Below are 20,197 nucleotides of genomic sequence, written 5' to 3'. Positions count from 1 at the left end.
AATGCTGCACATTAACCTAGCGCATTTACTCTCATGGGCTGAGGTCTACAATTTGCAGGCTGCATCAGCAGCACATGCACCAAGGGGCTTATGTAAGAGCCTGCGAGATGCAGGCGGTGCAGGAATTACGGCAAGCATGCCTGTATCTTTAAAGCGACAACTATTTACAAGTCATAACCAACCTGGTTTTATCTTGTAATTATATTTCAATATTGCAACGTACATTGAAAATGCAATTTAAAAACAACAACAAAGAATCAGCTGGTATTTTGTCAAAATATTTTACATGACACAAAAAAATATTTATGGAACAATTTAGGATTATTAGCAAGAACCAGCATGGGTTTGTGAGGGACAGGTCATGTCAGACTAACTTAATTAGCTTCTACGAGGAAGTGAGTAATAATCTTGACCAGGGAAAAGCAGTGGATGTGGTCTACTTAGATTTTGCAAAGGCCTTCGATACAGTTCCTCACAGGAGACTGATGATCAAATGAAAGGAGCTTGGCCTAGGAAAAACTATTTGCACATGGATAAGCAGCTGGTTGGATAGTAGGGTACAGCGAGTAGCGGTCAACGGGAAGTCCTCAACCTGGTCCCCAGTAGTCAGCGGAATACCACAAGGGTACGTACTCGGACCACTACTGTTCAACATATTTATCAATGAACTAGAAATAGGCCTGGAAAGCACAGTGTCAATCTTTGCAGATGATACTAAACTGTGTAAGGTAATTAATTTAGAATTGGATGTGGAGTCCTTGCAGAATGATCTATCTAAACTTGTACTCTGGGCGTCTTAATGGAAAATGAGGTTCAATACAGACAAATGCAAGGTTATGCATTTTGGGACTAAAAACAAACTTGCATCCTACATATTAAATGGGGAACGCCTAGTGGAAACAGAGTTGGAAAAAGATTTGGGGGTATTCATTGATAATAGGCTTAATAACCGTACACAATGTCAAAATGCAGTAAAGAAGGCAAGTAAGGTGCTAGCGTGCATAAAAAGGGGAATTGAGACAAGGGACTCGGATGTAATCATGCCGCTGTATAAGGCATTGGTACGTCCGCACCTGGAATATTGTGTTCAGTTTTGGGCACCATTGTATAAAAAAGACATCAGTGAACTCGAAAGTGTTCATAGGGGGGCTACTAAATTGATTAAAAGCCTAGAAGGACTGGACTATAAGGAAAGACTTACTAGGCTGAATATGTATACACTAGAAACGAGGCGCCTAAGAGGAGATATTATTAATATCTTCAAATATGTAAAGGGACATCACAAAGAGTTATCAGAGGAATTATTTATTAAAAGAACACAGTTTAGGACACGTGGGCACTCGCTGCGACTGGAGGAGAGAAAGTTCCGAACGCAACGGAGGAAAGGGTTCTTCACTGTTAGGGCAATCAGGATGTGGAATTCCCTGCCAGGGAAGGTGGTAATGGCGGACTCTGTAATTGGATTTAAAAAAGGAATGGGATACATTTATGAATGAAAAAGCTATCCAAGGTTATAATACTTAAAATATCAACGTGGTTAATCCGGGGGTAACATGAGTTATAGTAGCTAACTAGTCATAAAACATTATTTAGCAAGTATGTAGAATCATCACAACTTAAAGCAGGTTGAACACGATGGGCAATTTGCCTCTATTCAACCTCAAATACTATGTTATTATGTTAATTTCCAATAATAATAATATGTCAGCAGCTGAAAATGATGGTGGTCATTCCGAGTTGTTCGCTAGCTGCCGTTTTTTGCAGAATTGCGATCAGGCTAAAAACTGGCAGTTCTGCGCATGTGTATGGGCCGCAGGGCGCACGCGCTAAGTAATTTCACACAAAACTATGCAATTTTACACACGGCCGAGCTACGCTTTTCAGTCGCTCTGCTGATCGGTGATTGACAGGAAGTGGGTGTTTCTGGGTGGTAACTGAGCATTTCCAGGGAGTGTGCTAAAAAACGCAGGCATGCCAGGCAAAAATGCAGGAGTGGCTGGAGAAATGGGGGAGTGGTTGGCCGAACGCAGAGCATGTTTGTGACGTCAAACCAGGAACTAAACTGACTGCAGTGATCGCAAGATAGGAGTAGGTCTGGAGCTACTCAGAAACGGCATGACATTTTTTAGTAGCAATTCTGCTACTCTTTCGTTTGCACTTCTGCTAAGCTAAGATACACTCCCAGAGGGCAGCGGCTTAGCGTGTGCACTGCTGCTAAAAGCAGCTAGCGAGTGATCAACTCGGAATGACCACCGATGTCCAGTACCAGTAGATTTGTGAAGCTACTTAAAATGTAAGTTTGTAGTAGTTAGAAAGTTGCACAGTCCAAGCAGAAGGAATTAATTCAAGAAGCAATGCATTTGCTAGGGCAACATAGCATATAACTCTTGAGAAGACTTTGGTATTAAAAACATTAATTCATCATGGCCATGATAAGCTCAATTCCAATTGTTACCACTTTTCCTGCTGGTTTTTTTTGGATGCAGTCACTCCTATGTTCCTAGAATTCCTGCACAGCCTGCATCTCGCTGACTATTATATAAGCCCTGAGGGCTACGTCAGGCGTTCATCAGATACGCTTACATCCAACTAGATTATAAGCACAAGAAATTTGATAGTAAAAAAAGCATCACTATTTGGTATGACTTAAATAATAATAAAAAACCTCTATAGTAATGTATATTTAATGGTCCTTATTGCATATGAATTAATGTAGCAAAGGAAAAAAAATAAAAGACTCCTAGGGCGGTATTCAATTCTTTTCACCTCCTTCCACACCCTATGGGGGAGATTCAAATGTTTGAAAAGTCGGTTGGGTGTCTGTTTTTTCCCTGTCTATGAGATAGGAAAAAAACAGACTTCCAACTGACTTTTCAAACCTTTTTACATAAAATATATGTTTAAAACTTGATTATAATGGACAGATCTTATATACTCATATATTTTGACACTGAGGAAGCCGCCGATGCTCATTAGTAGGCGGGGAAACGCGTCTCACGTTCTCTCACAAACAGATTGCAGCAATTGTTATATCAGCTGGTCGGCTATTTCAACACCCCTGAGGCTAGGGGAAGCTTGTGCAGCCATTTACCTGTTAACAGCCCACGAACCCCGGATAAGGCTGACGAGGAGAATATCAGCCGGGAGGCTAAGAGCCGGGAGATTAAGAGCGGTGAGGACCTAGCATAAACAGGTCCTCCTCCAGAGAAAGCAGACGGTGAGAAAAAACACCAACCAGGAGGGACACTGCATGTACTGTGGATAACAGAGGCATATTGCACGGTATACAAATCTTATTTTGCTACACAGTATCTTTAATCAGTTACCGTTGTAACTAATGTAACTTTGTGAATTGCTTGAACGTAACTGCTCAGCTGTGAGGAAGGCTGTGCTCAACAGATGCTATTAACTACATGCTTTGCTACAGTTACCAATTTGACTATGAATGCATGGCTTTGTTCAACAGATTGCTACTAATTAATTACATCTTGTGCAATAAGTTTCTAAATTGATTTATGGATATATGGACTTGAGCAGATTTTTATAACGTATATACCTGAAAAAGTAATTAGATACAGTGTATGTGGGGTTTATGAGCGATAGACCCCAGCGCAATATATATGAGTATATAAGATCTGTCCATTATAATCAAGTTTTAAACATATATTTTATGTAAAAAGGATTTTTATGTGGCCGGCTGGCAATATATATAATTGTGATAGGTAAATGCATATTTTTATATAATATATAAAAAATTTATAAAATCTACATTGGATTTGAAAAGCGCATTCTCAGTTTGAGTTTTTTTGGTTCAGTATTAGGGGTAAATGACCTATTACCCCTGAGAGAGCTGCTTTCAAATCCGCCAATTGCGGCGCCAGGAATATTGTGGTTTGACTTTTCAAACATTTGAATCTCCCCCTTTCTGTTTCTGCCCTCGGGGGCGTGGTATTATCATTTCAGGTCGCTACCCCCGGGGTAGCGAGGCACCCAACCATTTACACAGCTAAACCTGATTACTATGGGTGCGATATGCGCGATAACAGGGATCATTTTAGAAAGGATATTGGGTGTGATATATCATTTGAATACCGCCCCTAGTATCTGCTCAATCAATGCAGAAGCATCTGGTGGCTTAAGAGGTGAACCTGAGGTAAAAAGTGGCTGGTAATGCTGCAACCATAACCATTAGCGCGTGTCTTTTCACCAGACCTCAGACAGCTGTAAACCGAGTGGCATCACAAGGGGGATGCAGCCCGCACCCAGGTGTCACCCACCGAGGGTGTCAAGGGGCTTAGTGACGCCTCTGCATAAACCAATATGGCTTCAGGGGGTACATACGTCTCTATGTGGGTCTGTATCTGATCACAATGATGCCCCTTTTGCACTCAGGCTACATTAGAACGTTCATTCCCTTGCTTCAGTTGTAACTAGACATGTTTCAGATACCAGCATATCTGCATATGGCAGCGGCTTTGTGTGTGGGCCTGTGCAGTATAAATGATTGCATGTTACACCATGTAAACGTGGAATTCTTCCAACTTGGCATCATGCCCTATCTTTAATCCCTAAGTCTAAACAAACTTTCAGCTTTCCTGCTGTGCAACTACCAACTGAGATCAGAAAGGCAGTGACCAGGCCCTGGGGATGAAATCTATCACAGGGCCAGAGCGATGCAGTAAGCAGGGTCAGCATTGCAGGAGGGCACTGGACTGGAGAGGCACCTTCCTTGCTCTGCCGGCAGCCAGCTGTCCACTGCAAATCCTTTTTCCTGTAATGCATTATGGCCCTCATTCCGAGTTGTTCGCTCGGTATTTTTCATCGCATCGCAGTGAAAATCCGCTTAGTACGCATGCGCAATGTTCGCACTGCGACTGCGCCAAGTAACTTTACTATGAAGAAAGTAATTTTACTCACGGCTTTTTCATCGCTCCGGCGATCGTAATGTGATTGACAGGAAATGGGTGTTACTGGGCGGAAACACGGCGTTTCAGGGGCGTGTGGCTGAAAACGCTACCGTTTCCGGAAAAAACGCAGGAGTGGACGGGGAAACGGTGGGAGTGCCTGGGCGAACGCTGGGTGTGTTTGTGACGTCAACCAGGAACGACAAGCACTGAAATGATCGCACAGGCAGAGTAAGTCTGAAGCTACTCTGAAACTGCTAAGTAGTTAGTAATCGCAATATTGCGAATACATCGGTCGCAATTTTAAGAAGCTAAGATTCACTCCCAGTAGGCGGCGGCTTAGCGTGTGTAACTCTGCTAAATTCGCCTTGCGACCGATCAACTCGGAATGAGGGCCTATGATTGTAAATTATGTCATTTTTGCACTACTTCCTGCATAGTTGACATATAGGAAGCAATGAAAGGGGATTAGCATATAGTAAGTATTATACAAGAAAAAAATATATTAGGAAAAAAAAAATGTTTCCAGTCTCCCAAATCCTGTTATGCTTGCTTAGTAACCATGCTACTCCTGCAGAGACTAGATGTGTGTCACACCTAACAGCCGCCATTCCAGGGTGAAGTACGCTCACATAGCATACTTGCCTACTTTTGAAAAGTATTTTCAGGGAGATTCCAGGTGGTAGCAGAATGGCGTGCCATTTTAGGGGTGTATCATGCTCCGCCCAAAGGGTGTGTCTAGCTCCACCTATAGGCGTGTTTATTGCCACTCAGGGGTGTGTCAAACAGAAAAGTCTATGCAGGGCCGGCTCCAGGCCTACTAGCACCCTGAGCGTGAAAATGTAAAAGCGCCCCCCAACCAACTGCTATGCGCGCGCTCTCCTGGAAAAGTGGGCGTGGCCTCTGGAAAAGTGGGCGTGACCTCGTAACTTCATATTAGCAAACTATAAATAAATATATTTTCACACCACCTCTACGCACACAATTAGCAGCCTTACACATAACAGCCACAGTAGTGTTCCTTACACACAATGGGGGTCATTCTGAGTTGTTCGCTCGTTGCCGATTTTCGCAACGGAGCGATTAAGGCAAAAATGCGCATTCGCATGGTACGCAGTGCGCATGCGGTAAGTATTTTAGCACAAAACTTAGTAGATTTACTCACGTCCGAACGAAGAATTTTCATCGTTGAAGTGTTCGGAGTGTGAATGACAGGAAGTGGGTGTTTCTGGGCGGAAACTGACTGTTTTCTGGGAGTGTGCGGAAAAACGCAGGCGTGCCAGGATAAAACGCGGGAGTGTCTGGAGAAACGGGGGAGTGGCTGGCCGAACGCAGGGCGTGTTTGTGACGTCAAACCAGGAACGAAACGGGCTGAGCTGATCGCTATTTGTGAGTAGGTCTGGAGCTACTCAGAAACTGCTAAGAATTTTCTATTCGCAATTCTGCTAATCTTTCGTTCGCTATTCTGCTAAGCTAAGATACACTCCCAGAGGGCGGCGGCCTAGCGTGTGCAATGCTGCTAAAATCTGCTAGCGAGCGAACAACTCGGAATCACCCCCAATGTCTCCAGTATAGTGTCAGATACACATAATGTTTCCCGTATAGTGGCAGATACACATAATGTGCAGTGCCAGAGAGACATGACATGCCCCCCAGCAGTGCCAGCTACACATGCCATGCCCCCCAGCAGTGCCAGCTACACATGACATGCCCCCCAGCAGTGCCAGCTACACATGACATGCCCCCAGCAGTGCCAGCTACACATGATATGCCCCCCAGCAGTGCCGTCAACAGATGACATGCCCCATAGCAGTGCCAGCTACACATGATATGCCCCCCAGCAGTGCAAGCTACACGTGACATGCCCCCCAGCAATGCCAGCTACACATGATATGCCCCGCAGCAGTGCCAGCTACACATGACATGCCCCACAGCAGTGCCAGCTACACGTGATATGCCCCCCAGCAGTGCCAGCTACACATGACATGCCCCACAGCAGTGCCAGCTACACGTGATATGCCCCACAGCAGTGCCAGCAACACATGACAGGCTCCCCAGCAGTGCCAGCAACACATGACATGCCCCCCAGCAATGCCAGCTACACATGATATGCCCCGCAGCAGTGCCAGCTACACATGATATGCCCTGCAGCAGTGCCAGCTACACGTGACATGCCCCCCAGCAGTGCCAGATACACATGATATGCTCCCCAGCAGTTCCAGATACATAAATGTCCCCACAGTGCAGATATACCCCCACAGTGCCAGATACATAAATGCCCCCACAGTTCCAGATACATAAATACCCCCACAGTGCCAGATACATAAATGCCCCCACAGTTCCAGATACATAAATACCCCCACAGTGCTAGATACATAAATGCCCCCACAGTGCAGATATGCCCCCACAGTGCCAGATACATAAATGCCCCCACGGTGCCAGATACATAAATGCCCCCACGGTGCTAGATACATAAATGCCCCCACAGTGCCAGATACATAAATGCCCCCACAGTGCCAGATACATAAATGCCTCCACAGTGCCAGATACATAAATGCCCCCACGGTGCCAGATACATAAATGCCCCCACAGTGCAGGATACATAAATGCCCCTACAGTTCCAGATACATAAATACCCCCACAGTGCAGATATGCCCCCACAGTGCCAGATACATAAATGCCCCCACAGTGCAGATATGCATCTGGCACTGTGGGGGTATTTATGTATCTGGAACTGTGGGGGCATTTATGTATCTGGCAACGTGGAGGCATTTATGTATCTGGCACCGTGGGGGCATTTATGTATCTGGCACCGTGGGGGCATTTATGTACCTGGCACCGTGGGGGCACATCTGCACTGTGGGGGAATTTATGTATCTGGCACTGTGGGGGCATATCTGGAACTGTGGGGGCATTTATGTATCTGGAACTGTGGGGGCAGATATGCCCCCACAGTGCAGATATGCCCCCACAGTGCCCTGCCCGATTCATAAATGCCCCCACAATACCTGCAGTGCTGGGAGGGGGAACGCTGCTGAGGGCGCAGGCGGACTCTTCCCAAACTGTTGTGTGCGCGGCTCCGCATAGCGCACACACAAAAGTTTAGGCCGGGTAGCACTGCAAGCTGGCTCCAGGCACAACTATGGCGGCGCCAGCGTGCGGTGCCCATTAAGGGTGGTGCCCCGCGCGGCCGCTCTATTCGAACATGCCTGGAGCCGGCCCTGAGTCTATGTACGCGGGTGCAGGATTGTGTGTATACCATTTTTGTAGTTTCTACACGCTGGAGGTGCAATACAAATTTTTAGCCGATTATCCGTTTGGGCGTTATTGTTCACACAATGCAAGCCACGCATCGGTATCTTAGGGGAGGTTTATTAAAATTCTAATTACGTAGTTTTCATATTTCCCACCTGAAGAATGCATATGTTACATTTCATCCTAACATATCAGGAAGTAAGAGAATGACGACACCCATAGAGGGAGAATATAATCTGTGGCAAGCGCACCGAGCCACTGTGACCGCAGCATGGCGAGCACAGCAAGCCCGCAAGAGGCTTTCTAGTGCTCACCCTGCTGCCGACATACTAGTGGCCGGGATCCCGCTGTCGGGAATACTGTCGGCCGCGATTCCGGCCACCGGTATTTCATACTGAATCCGTCACACATAATGCCCACATTAGTTGTGCTGCTTACACACATAATACCCAGAGTAGAGTGCCACTTATACACATAATGCTCCCAGTAGTAGTGCCACTTATTCATATAATGCCCACAGCAGTGCCGCTTATCCATATAATGCGCCCAGTAGTAGTGCTGCTTATACACATAATGCCCCCAGAAGTGGTGCCACTTATACACATAAAGCCCCCAGTAGTAGTGCCACTTATTCATATAATGCCCACAGCAGTGCCGCTTATCCATATAATGCGCCCAGTAGTAGTGCTGCTTATACACATAATGCCCCCAGAAGTGGTGCCACTTATACACATAAAGCCCCCAGTAGTAGTGCCGCTTATACACATAATGCCCACAGTAGTAGTGCCACTTATGCACATAATGCCCCCAGTAGGAGAATAAGGGAGACGGGCACAGAAAGGTGCAGCAGGGAGTGGGCAGTGGAGGTAGGAGTGGCAGAAGAGTGGGAGGCAGTGTGATGGAACAGGGGATGAAGCAGTTAAGGAAAGAGCTTAGAGGACAGAAAGGTGTAGAGATCGGAGAAGAGTGAGATAAAAGAAGAAGCTTTTAAAAAGGAATTAGAAACTTTTTCTTCCTGTTCTAGAGGGCACCAACGGGGCCAGCGATGGAGCCTCTACTACTAGAAGGCTGCTGTAGCAGTAAAAAAAATCCTATCTACAGCAGCAGTAGTGGGGGATCGGCACTGAAGTGCCCTGATGCTGCTGCCTGTCATATAGATTGACAGCCACAGCAGCAGTGAATAGCAGCAGAGTGGGGGGGGGGGGGTGGGGGGGTGTGATTTGCTTTGCTGGGGATTCGGTCTCTAGGTCGACACTATCTAGGTCGACTGGGTTTCTAGGTTGACAGGGTCTCTAGGTCGACATGAGTTTTTCGTGATTTTTTAATTTTTTTGAACCTGTTCGTACTTAAAGATCCACGTGGACTACAATTGGGAACGGTAACCTGTGGCGAGTACAGCGAGACACCTTGTCTGAAGCATGGCGAGCGAACATGGCGCACTTACTGGGGTTCCCAGTCACTCTACCAAGAAAACGAGACAAAAAAAACATAAAAAACTCATGTTGACCTTTTGACATGTTGACCTAGAACATGTCGACCTAGCATCCCTGTTGACCTAGTTACTGTCGACCAATAGTGGTCAACCTAGACACTGTTGACCTAGTTACTATCTACCTTCCATACCACACCCGCTTTGCTGGTGGTTGGGATGCCGATGGTCAGAAGACTGACTGCAGCATCCCGATGGGGAGAATCCCAACAGGGGTTAGGTAAGTATATTTACCCTCCTCCAATACCCCTCTCTTCATGCAGCTTAACCCAAACCCTGCCCTACCTCCCCGCAGACTAACCCTAACCCTCCCTGGAGGTGCCTAACCCTAACCCCCTGGGCCGCCTCCCTGAAGCCAAACCATAGCACCCCCTCCCCGCAGACTAACCCTCCCCGGGAGTGCCTAAACATAACACCCCCCCCCTCCCCGGGAGTGCCTAAACCTACCCCCCTTCCAGCAGCCTAACCCTAACCCTCTCCAGGGGTACCTCAACTTAACCTCCACCCCCCTATCCCGCATCCTAACACTATTGAGATGCGGGTGTCTGGATTCTGGCGTCGGCATTTTGTCCGATGTCGGCATTCCGGCGCCATCTTGTGCCTGTGTGCCTGGATTTTGACTGCCTGCCGGCAACTCATACCACTCCCCTCTCCAGTAAGGCACCTTCTTGCATGTTTGATTCTATATCGGAGTGGGAGAATGACCTTCTGACGTACCTAGGGGAGGAGACACGTCACCAGGGGGAGGAGCTACGGGCGAACAGGGTACCCGAAAAGTACCCTCACGGGCTCGCCACGCTTCGGGCTTGGTGGCTCGCTCCGCTTCGCTCGCCACCTGATTACTAAAGGTAATAGTTGGTGGTGTGGATAGTAGAGGAACTATCCCGCTGGCATAGCTCCTCCCCCTTGTGTCATGGCTCCTCCCCCTGACGGAAAAGGTCCCTTAGCCCACTTAATTCTAGCATCTACCCTCCCTGCATTGCTGGCCTTGCAGGGGAGCTGGGTAGATTTCAGAACGAACACATTGTGTCATTTTACAGGACAAATACTGGGTCCTGTCACTGACAAGTGACAATGTGATGTGTACTAGACCTGTCATACTGGTGGCTGAGCTGTGAAAATAATGACTACACAGAGCTCTTACCTGCAGAAGCTCTGTGCTGGATCCTCCTAGTAGTAGGTGGTGGTGAAAAGGGGAGTAATTGCGCGCAGTGGGAGGGGCGGGGCTTATGAGAGGGGCGGGGCCTCAACGTCTTGATGGTCCCGTTGTTGGATCAGGACATTTTTTTCCCTCTGTCTCTGAAGGGAGGAAAGGTATCGCTGGCCGAGACAGGGGTGGGGCCTGCATGAGGGGCGGGGCCTGCATGAGGGGCGGGACCTTGGCTGTGGGATGGCTGCCGCTGCTGTACCCTGTCTCTGAGGAAGGTGGGGAGATCGCCACTGAAAGGCTTTGACAGTGAGAACAGCTGTTAGTGAGGCGCTCTCCCTGCTCAGCAACTAACACAGCACAGCGCCTCCCTGCATTGCTAACCCCGCACCCCTTTCCAGCGTCACACTGTGCTCACGCCTCTGCCTGTGCCTGCAGCTCCCGTCCCACACTGGTGCCGGCTGCAGTGAAGAGCCTCCGCTCTCACTGCCTCGCTCTGCACTCAGGACAGCCACCGCTGTGTTACCCACAATGACGACGGTGACGCGTCCCGTGTAGGCCCCGTAGTCGCGCATGCGCAGTCCTAATTTTCAGAGTAACCCGTAAAAACCGGGAGTTATAGGCAGGTTTCCGTGGCAGCGGGAGGCTCAATGAAAAAACGGGAGCCTCCCGCTTAATGCGGGAGGGTAGGCAAGTCTGTCACATAGCCAGATTAAGGGGGAAATGCAGAGCATACTGTACCCCGGGCCCCCCTGTGTCAAAGCACACTGATATCACTAGCTTTCCCTCTGAATGCAAGAGCCAGAATGTGAGGAGGTCAGTGTGCAGTGCAGACAGAGACATTGGCCCTCATTCCGAGTTGATCGCACGTAGTAACTTTTTGCTGCTCGTGCGATCAACTTGACACCGCCTATGGGGGAGTGTATTTTAGCATAGCAGGGCTGCGATCGCTTTTGCTGCCCTGCTATGCTAAAAAAGTTTCCTGCAAAACAAGACCAGGGTCAGACTTACTTACCCTGTGCGACGGATCCAGCAACGAAGGTCCCGGGATTGATGTCAGACATCCGGCCTCCAAACGCCTGGACACGCCTGCGGTGGGCAACGACGCCTGTGCGCATTGTGGGCGCCACGCATGCGCAGTTCCGACCCGTTTGCACCGCAATGAAGAACCACTGCGTGCGGACGGGTCGGAATGACCCCCCATAAGAATATCATGTTTCATGAGCTACCAATGGAGATTTCTGCTAAGAGGAGAATTAGGAGGGTGGAGAGAGCTGTAAGTGACACATGGATCCCAGCTTCTCCTCCTCCCTGCCTGGGTGTCTGAGTCCTGTGTAAACTGTTATGCAACTAAACCATTTGGTTCATATATTAAGAGGGAAGTCCAGGTAGAGAGCATTTTGTCCCTCCTGAAATGGGACATATTGGGAGGTATGCACAATCTATAATACACCCCCCACCTTCCACTGGGGCCCCCCTGTCTTAAGTGCCCCGGGCACCCCCAAGGTCTAATCCGGATCTGTACGTTCACTCAGTATTAGGATGCCGACAGGCCTTAATGCAGGCACAAAGAGATAGTGTGGGACTAGGTGACCTAGGAGTGAGCTGAAGTGGTAAATGGATGCTGACATCACAGGAAGAAAAGCAGGGTACAGGTTATGGAGATTGGGAGCAAGAATGGCAGGTATCTAGACCGACTGGGAAACAAACCCCGAACCAGGCAGGGCTTGAGCAGACTGGAACACAGCAAAATCCAACAGGGCAGGAACCAGGCAGAATACCTACAGCAGGGCAGGAAACCTGCCAATCAGAAGCTATAACCAGCGGGGAGGCTAAGCCCTCTCTGTCTGTTACCTACTGTATAACAGGGACCAATCACAAGCCTCATAGAGGCAAGCCCCCTAATAATTCAAATGAGGTGCAGCTGAGTGACTCCACATAGAACTGCAGTGCCCCGGTCGCTTAGTAATAGCCAGACCCAGAATGCAGCATGGCCGCCGAGAGTCCCGGTTGCCTAGCAACTGTCTGGACCATTGGCCCTTGTGGCTGGCATGATATGCGGCATCTCAGCCAGCTAGCAACAGCCAGGATTAGCAGAGACAGTGAGCAGCAGCGGCTCATAACAAATCCAGGCTTCGACAAGGGTGGACTTGAAGATGATCTTTTCCCCTCATTGGGCCTTCTGGCTCTGAGGGGAGGGGAAGTAACAGGGCCCTTCTCTTTTTGGAGAGGGTCCAAAGACCTTCGCCCCCAGCACAGTATTTGCACTGCACTGGGTGAATTGGAGCATGCCCCTCGGGCTTCAAAAAGAAGGGGGGGGGGAAAGCTTGCTGCCTGGCAGACTTTAGGGTGCATCCATGATTATGATGGTGCCATAAGATGCCATAAGATTTACATGCTTTGGGTGCTGTAACAACACTCGGGCGCTTCTGTATGCTCATAAGTGACATGTCAAGAGGACATAATTGTAGGCGGGTGCTAATTTAAAGTTTGCAGAGGGGCGCCGAACACCCTAACATCGGCCCTGGTTTGGGGGTTACTAGAATACAGTGGATCCTCTGGATTCATTTGAATAAAAATAAGGCACCATTAGAAGCAGCTCTGGTGCCGCTGATCATACCACAAGAGATAGGGGAAGCCACTGGCACCATAGCACACTACAGTGCAGGTGTGATGCCACCTATGGATTTATAACATGAACCCTATTTTGCATATCAGAGAAAGAAAGCGCTCTTAATACTAAGGGGTATATTCAATAAGAATCGGATCCATTCCGACATGCAGTTGTCGGAATGGACCCGACAACCCCTATTCAAAAGAGCGGCCAAATCAGACTGTCGGATTTGGGCGTTCCCGGATTCCTGGCCTGCTGCTGCTGTCAGCGCTGCAGGTGCGCTGACAGCAGCAGCAGAGGGATCTGTCAGCGGCACCGGGGGGTGAGATGTCTGCGGCGGTGGGGGGAGCAGCGGAGGAGATGGAGCGGATGGGGGGAGGAGAGGAGGAGACGGGGAAGCAGCGGCTGCAGCAGCGGAGGCTCACGGTGGCGTCCACCCGGCTCCAGCAAGCGGGACGGGTGGACGCTGACGCTGGGTTCCTGCTCTCCCCGCTGCTCCCCCATCTCCTGGTCTCAGCTCCCTCATCTCAATCCGACTTTTTTTAAAGTCGGATTGAGATTGTCGAAAACGGGGTTAAAACCTGTCGGGTTTGGCCCCGCTTTCGACAATGCACGCTGATCGGCGGCTGAAACCGCCGATCAGAGTGCATTCCGACAAGTCGGGTTTCCCGACTTGTCGGAATAAACAGGGCCCTAATGAATAGGTCGGAACCCCTTCCGACCTAAAACTGTCAGAAGCTGCCGTCTTTCCGACAAGACGGCAGCTTCCGACAGTTATTGAATGTACCAGTAAGTGTTAGGCTTACACTTTGTCATTCCCCACCAGACACTAGAGAGCCCCAATAGAGCCTGTTACACTAATATTGGTTCTCTTGTCTCGGCATCGCTTACTCAATATATCAGTGATACCTAGTTGTGCTCTTTGTATTTAATGAAGTATGTGTATACAAGTAATTAAAATCATTTGAGAAAGTGCTTCCTGGGGGTAAATTTACTAAGATGGGAGTTCTATTTAGGATGGGATGTTGCCCATAGAAACCAATCAGATTCTACTTCTCATTTATCTAGCACCTTCTAGAAGATAATACCTGGAATCTGATTGGTTGCTATGGGCAACATCCCATCTTAAACAGAACTCCCATCTTAGTAAATTTACCCCCTGGTGTCAGGACCAATAGTATTGGTGTTGTGCTTTGTCAGTCGCCGGGGCAGCCAAACATTACAGGAATCTGGCTGGCTGGCTGGCTGGCCCATAATTCTGCATTTCACTGCTCTAGATGGAGAATGACCATTGGCTCTTGCAGTCACTAGCGGGTATTTCTCCTCTTTATACCCTCAGCAACAGCCAGTACTGATTAGGTGCACCTCCTCCTCTCACTATGTAAGGAGATTCTTACCTAGAAGACTAACTATCCCAAAATGTAAATACAGCTCACATTCCATAGGAACTGGTCATTTGTATTCCTCCTTTGATATATTTATCACAGAGTCAAATTATCTATGTAGTTTAAACAGCAATAGTCATTAGCATTTAACTTTCTCAAATGTACAGGAAATCGTGGAAAAAAACATGTAAAGCACAGTCACACACGAGACCACCTAGGGCCACTTCAAAAGAAGTGCTGTAACCAAAGTCAAAGGGGTCTTTTTACCAAGCCTTGGATGGAGATAAAGTTGCTGGAGTTAAAGCACCAGCCAGTCAGCTCCTAACTGTCATTTTTCAAACACAGCCTGTGACATGGCAGTTAGGAGCTGATTGGCTGTTACTTTATCTCTGCTGACTTTACCTCCATCCAAGGCTTAGTAAATAGACCCCTTATAGTAATTTCACACTCTTAACACCTTCTTAGGAAGTTCCACAATATTCCCAGGAGGACATTTCAAAGAAAGTGCTTGTCAGTCACCACCATCCCCCTGGCTGGTGAAGGGACAATTACCATCACTTCCTATGTCACAGAAGTTGGTAAATGCTTTTGAATCAAAATCCAGAATAAATAACAGAAGTACATGGTCCCACATGCGTTCCTACTACACACAGCACACAAACATGTTAAACACATCATCACATATATTATACAGTGTATCCAGAAAGTATTCACAGCGCTTTCCTTTTTTCACATTTTGTTATGTTACAGCCTTATCCCAAATGAAATAAATACATTTTTTCTCTCAAAATTCTACCCACAATACCCCATAATGACGTGAAAAAAAGTATTTTTCAGATTTTTGCAAATTTGTTAAAAATAAAAAACTAAGAAATCATATGTACATAAGTATTCACAGCCTTTGCTCAATCCTTTGTTGATGCACCTTTGGCAGCAATTACAGCCTCAAGTCTTTTTGAATATGATGCCACAAGCTTGGCACACCTATCTTTGGGCAGTTTTGCCCATTCATCTTTGCAGCACCACTCAAGCTCCATCAGGTTGGATTGGAAGTGTCGGTGCCCAGCCATGTTCAGAACTCTCCAGAGATGTTCAATCGGATTCAAGTCTGGGCTCTGGCTGGGCCTCCCAAGGACATTCACAGAGTTGTCCTGAAGCCACTCCTTTGATATCTTGGCTGTTTGCTTAGGGTTGTTGTCCTACTGAAAGATGAACCAGTCTGAGGTCAAGAGCGTTCTGGAGCAAGTTTTCATCCAGGATGTCTGTGTACATTGCTGCATTCATCTTTCCCTCTCTCCTGACTAGTCTACCAGTTCCTGCCGCTGAAAAACATCCCCACAGCATAATGCTGCCACAACCATGCTTTACTGTAGGGATGGTATTGGCCTGGTGATGAGCAGTACCTGGTTTCCTTCACACATGATGCCTGGCATTCACGCCAAAGAGTTAAATCTTTGTCTCATCAGACTAGAGAATTTTGTTTCTCATGGTCTGAGAGTCTTCAGGCGCATTTTGGCAAACTCCAGGCGGGCTGCCATGTGCTTTTTACTTAGGAGTGGCTTCCGTCTGGCCACTCTACCATACAGACCTGATTGGTGGATTGCTGCAGAGATGGTTGTCCTTCTGTAAGGTTCTCGTCTCTCCACAGAGGAATGCTGTAGCTCTGACAGAGTGACCATTGGGTTCTTGGTCACCTCCCTGAGTAGGGCCCTTCTCCCCTGATTGCTAAGTTTAGACAGCTGGCCAGCTCTGGGAAGAGTCCTGGTGGTTCCGAACTTCTTCCATTTACGAATTATGGAGGCCACTGTGCTCATTCGGACCTTCAAAGCAGCAGATTTTTTTGTACCCTTCCCCAGACTCGTGCCTTGAGACAATCCTGTCTAGGAGGTCTACAGACAATTCCTTTGACTTCATGTTTGGTTTGTGCTCAGACATGCACTGTCAAGTGTGGTACCTTATATAGACAGATGTGTGCCTTACCAAATCATGTCCAATCGACTAAATTTACCACAGGTGGACTCCAATTAAGCTGTTGGAACATCTCAAGGATGATCAGTGGAAACAGGATGCACCTCAGCTCAATTTTGAGCTTCATGGCAAAGGCTATTAATACTTATGTACATGTGATTTCTTAGTTTTTTATTTTTTATAAATTAGCAAAAATCTCAAAAATCTTTTTTCATATTGTCATTATGGGGTATTGTGTGTAGAATTTTGAGGGGAAAAAATAATTTATTCCATTTTGGAATAAGGCTGTAACATAAAACGTGGAAAAAGTGAAGCGCTGTGAATACTTTCCGGATGCACTGTACATTTACAGTACATTGCGCCAAGCACCAATAGGTTCCTTCAAAGATTGCATGGTGGCACGAAGTTTAACCTCTGCGATGGCCATTTTAGCCACGTGGGCCAGTAGCAAATGGAAGATTTCTAGAGGGGGGTTTCCAAATTGAATCCACAATCTCTCACTCTATGGAACATTGGAGCAACTGCGGGAGTCTGGGGGATCAGAAGAAGAACCTAGTAATGACAGTGAACATTAATGTAAACATTGGTCTTTTTATACACTGTATGGAATATAGTATTAATATTAAACACTATAGATGGTCAATAGTATAGTTGTATCAAACATACAGTATTTAAATAATATAAATAAGTGGTCAGGAAAAGGTTACACATACCATTATAAATAAATTCACAAACATGACAGAACCAGTACTGCACTTTCTAAGCACACATCCTCCCACCTCATGGTAAGGCTCCTGTATCTTTTTCCTGGTAGCTACTCTCTGGTCCAGAGCACTGATTGTGGACTCAGATCCACACGCACAGCAAACTTGGTAGAAGAAGCTGCTACCACTGGGCATGTGCAGTAGCTCTGCTTTGTCCCTTAAACTGCATGATGTGGCAGCAGCTCTAGTAATAATATTATATACCATTGCTATTGTTGTCATAATTTGAGCCACTTGCCAAGATGAGGAGGGTTTCCAGGCAACCGGAAACCCCCCTGCGTTTGTCTATGCTCTGGCCACAGATATGTAGCAGCTGATTGATTCCTGTGGGCAACTTCTCCACACTTTTTGCTGCTTGATACATTTGTCCTATAGTTTGTATCACATTCATGTCGCTTTTTTTTTCTCATTTGAAGATAAAAGTACAGGCTGTTGTTTCTTATCTGCTGGCTAACAAAGTACACAATATTGTTTTGTCTTAGTTTAAAGTGATCAAAGAGGAATTATATTTATACATTGTATCACATTCATGAAGTTTTTTTTTTTGCATTTGAAGACACTGTAAAAGTACAGGCTGTTGCCTCTTATCAGCAGGCTAGCAGGGTACAAAACATTGGGGGTAATTCCAAGTTGATTGCAGCAGGATTTTTGTTAGCAATTGGGCAAAACCATGTGCACTGCAGGGGAGGCAGATATAACATGTGCAGAGAGAGTTAGATTTGGGTGGGGTGTGTTTAATCTGCAATCTAATTTGCAGTGTAAAAATAAACAGCCAGTATTTACCCTGCACAGAAATAAAATAACCCACCCAAATCTAACTCTCTCTGCACATGTTATATCTGCCTCCTCTGCAGTGCACATGGTTTTGCCCAATTACTATCAAAAATCCTGCTGCGATCAACTTGGAATTACCCCCATTGTTTTGTCTTAAGGGGGGTACTCACGGAGAAATCCATGCTTAAAATCTAAGCAATCTGACTAGATTGCTTAGATCAGGGGTGGGGAACCTCAGGCCGTATAAAGCCCTCAAAGTCACTTGATCCGGCCCGGCCAGACTCACCTAAACGAGAGGAGATGTCGAGCGCCCGCGGAGATTTGACCACCAGCGGGCGCCCGGCTCCTTAGCAGCAGCTCACTCCTGAGCTCTAGCTTCTGGCTCAGGCAGTGTACATGTGTGGCTGTGCGGCGCTATGGGAGAGACGTCATGACATCTCCCATAGTTTCGAGGAAAGGGAGGGCAGCGGTTCGGAAGCAGGAGCAGGGCTGGTGAGCATTGTGGGTTTTTTTTTTCCTTCTTTTAATGTGTGTGTCTAAGCAGCACTACTAGGGGGCATATTTAATGGGGCATAACTACAGGGGGCATATTTAATGGGGCATAACTACAGGGGGCATATTTAATGTGGCATAACAACTGACGGGGCATATCTAATGGGCCAAACCAACTGACAGAAGGCATATCTAATGGGGCATAACAACTGACTGGGGGCAAATCTAATCGGGCATAACAAGTGACTGGGGGCATAACTACTGACTGGGGGCAGGCTAATTTTTAAGTTGATAATCTTTGTATGGCCCCCGAAGGATTTTATAAATATCCAAATGGCCCTTGGTAGAAAAAAGGTTCCCCACCCCTGGCTTAGATTTTAAGCACAGATCACTCGTGTGTACCCCCCACAGCGATAAGGATGCGCAGGGCTATCGCCGGTGTTAGATTGGCCTGCATGCTGGCTCAATCTAGCACGTTGCTCATTTCACCCGCTGGGTGAAATGAGCAGCCCCCCGTCTCCCCCACATCGCTCAGCACACATCGCGCTGTGCTGAGCGGCAGGAGAGATGTGTGCTGAGCGGCGGGAGAGATGTGTGCTGTGCGGCGGGAGAGATGTGTGCTGAGCGGCGGGAGAGATGTGTGCTGAGCGGCAGGAGAGATGTGTGCTGAGCGGCGGGAGAGATGTGTGCTGAGCGGCGGGAGAGATGTGTGCTGAGCGGTTCGCTCAGCACACATCTCTCCCGTGTATATGGCCCTTTACTGCAGTTAAGTGATAAGAATGGAATCAGCATGCAAGCTAAGCGGCCTACTTATCAAACAATATTTGTGGCTATTTCCCCCAAAACACCAGTTTTTCCGGGGTTAGCCGCAAGTATTAAGTATGCTCTGAATGTATGTAGGAGGGACCGCCACAGATATCTCCTATAGCTGCTGCTATCCCTCCATTCCCACCTGCAGCGGCATCCCCATAAGATTTCTATGGGGAATACGATGCTGCCAGATTTACCAATATCCGGAATGCGAATCTGAAGATAGAGGTTGTAGCCATTGTAGCCTAAGGGCTACACTTCTCATTTGCAGATGGCAGGGCGTTCCCCCAGAACCCGCACCGGAAATGTTGCAGTGCATGTGTGGGCACCAGGCCCCCAGCATTATACTCAGCACATCGCAGGGACAGCCTCCTTTCTGAGCCCCTCTCCCTGCAGGCACCAGATGATACATCCCGCCGATGTAATCACATTCTGCAGTGCGATACTGGGCGATAATATTGTGCCCAGATAACATCGCAAATGCGACCAATGATAAATGGGCTCCTAGGAGAGGTTACAACACATCTGCTCTGTAGGTGCTAATAGCACAGGTCAGCAATAGGCAGAAAGGCTTTTTATTGTACAGTCACTTGTA

The sequence above is a fragment of the Pseudophryne corroboree genome, chromosome 2 (genome assembly GCF_028390025.1).
Source record: "Pseudophryne corroboree isolate aPseCor3 chromosome 2, aPseCor3.hap2, whole genome shotgun sequence".
Classification (NCBI taxonomy): Eukaryota; Metazoa; Chordata; class Amphibia; order Anura; family Myobatrachidae; genus Pseudophryne; species Pseudophryne corroboree.
This window is presented reverse-complemented; position numbering follows the sequence as displayed.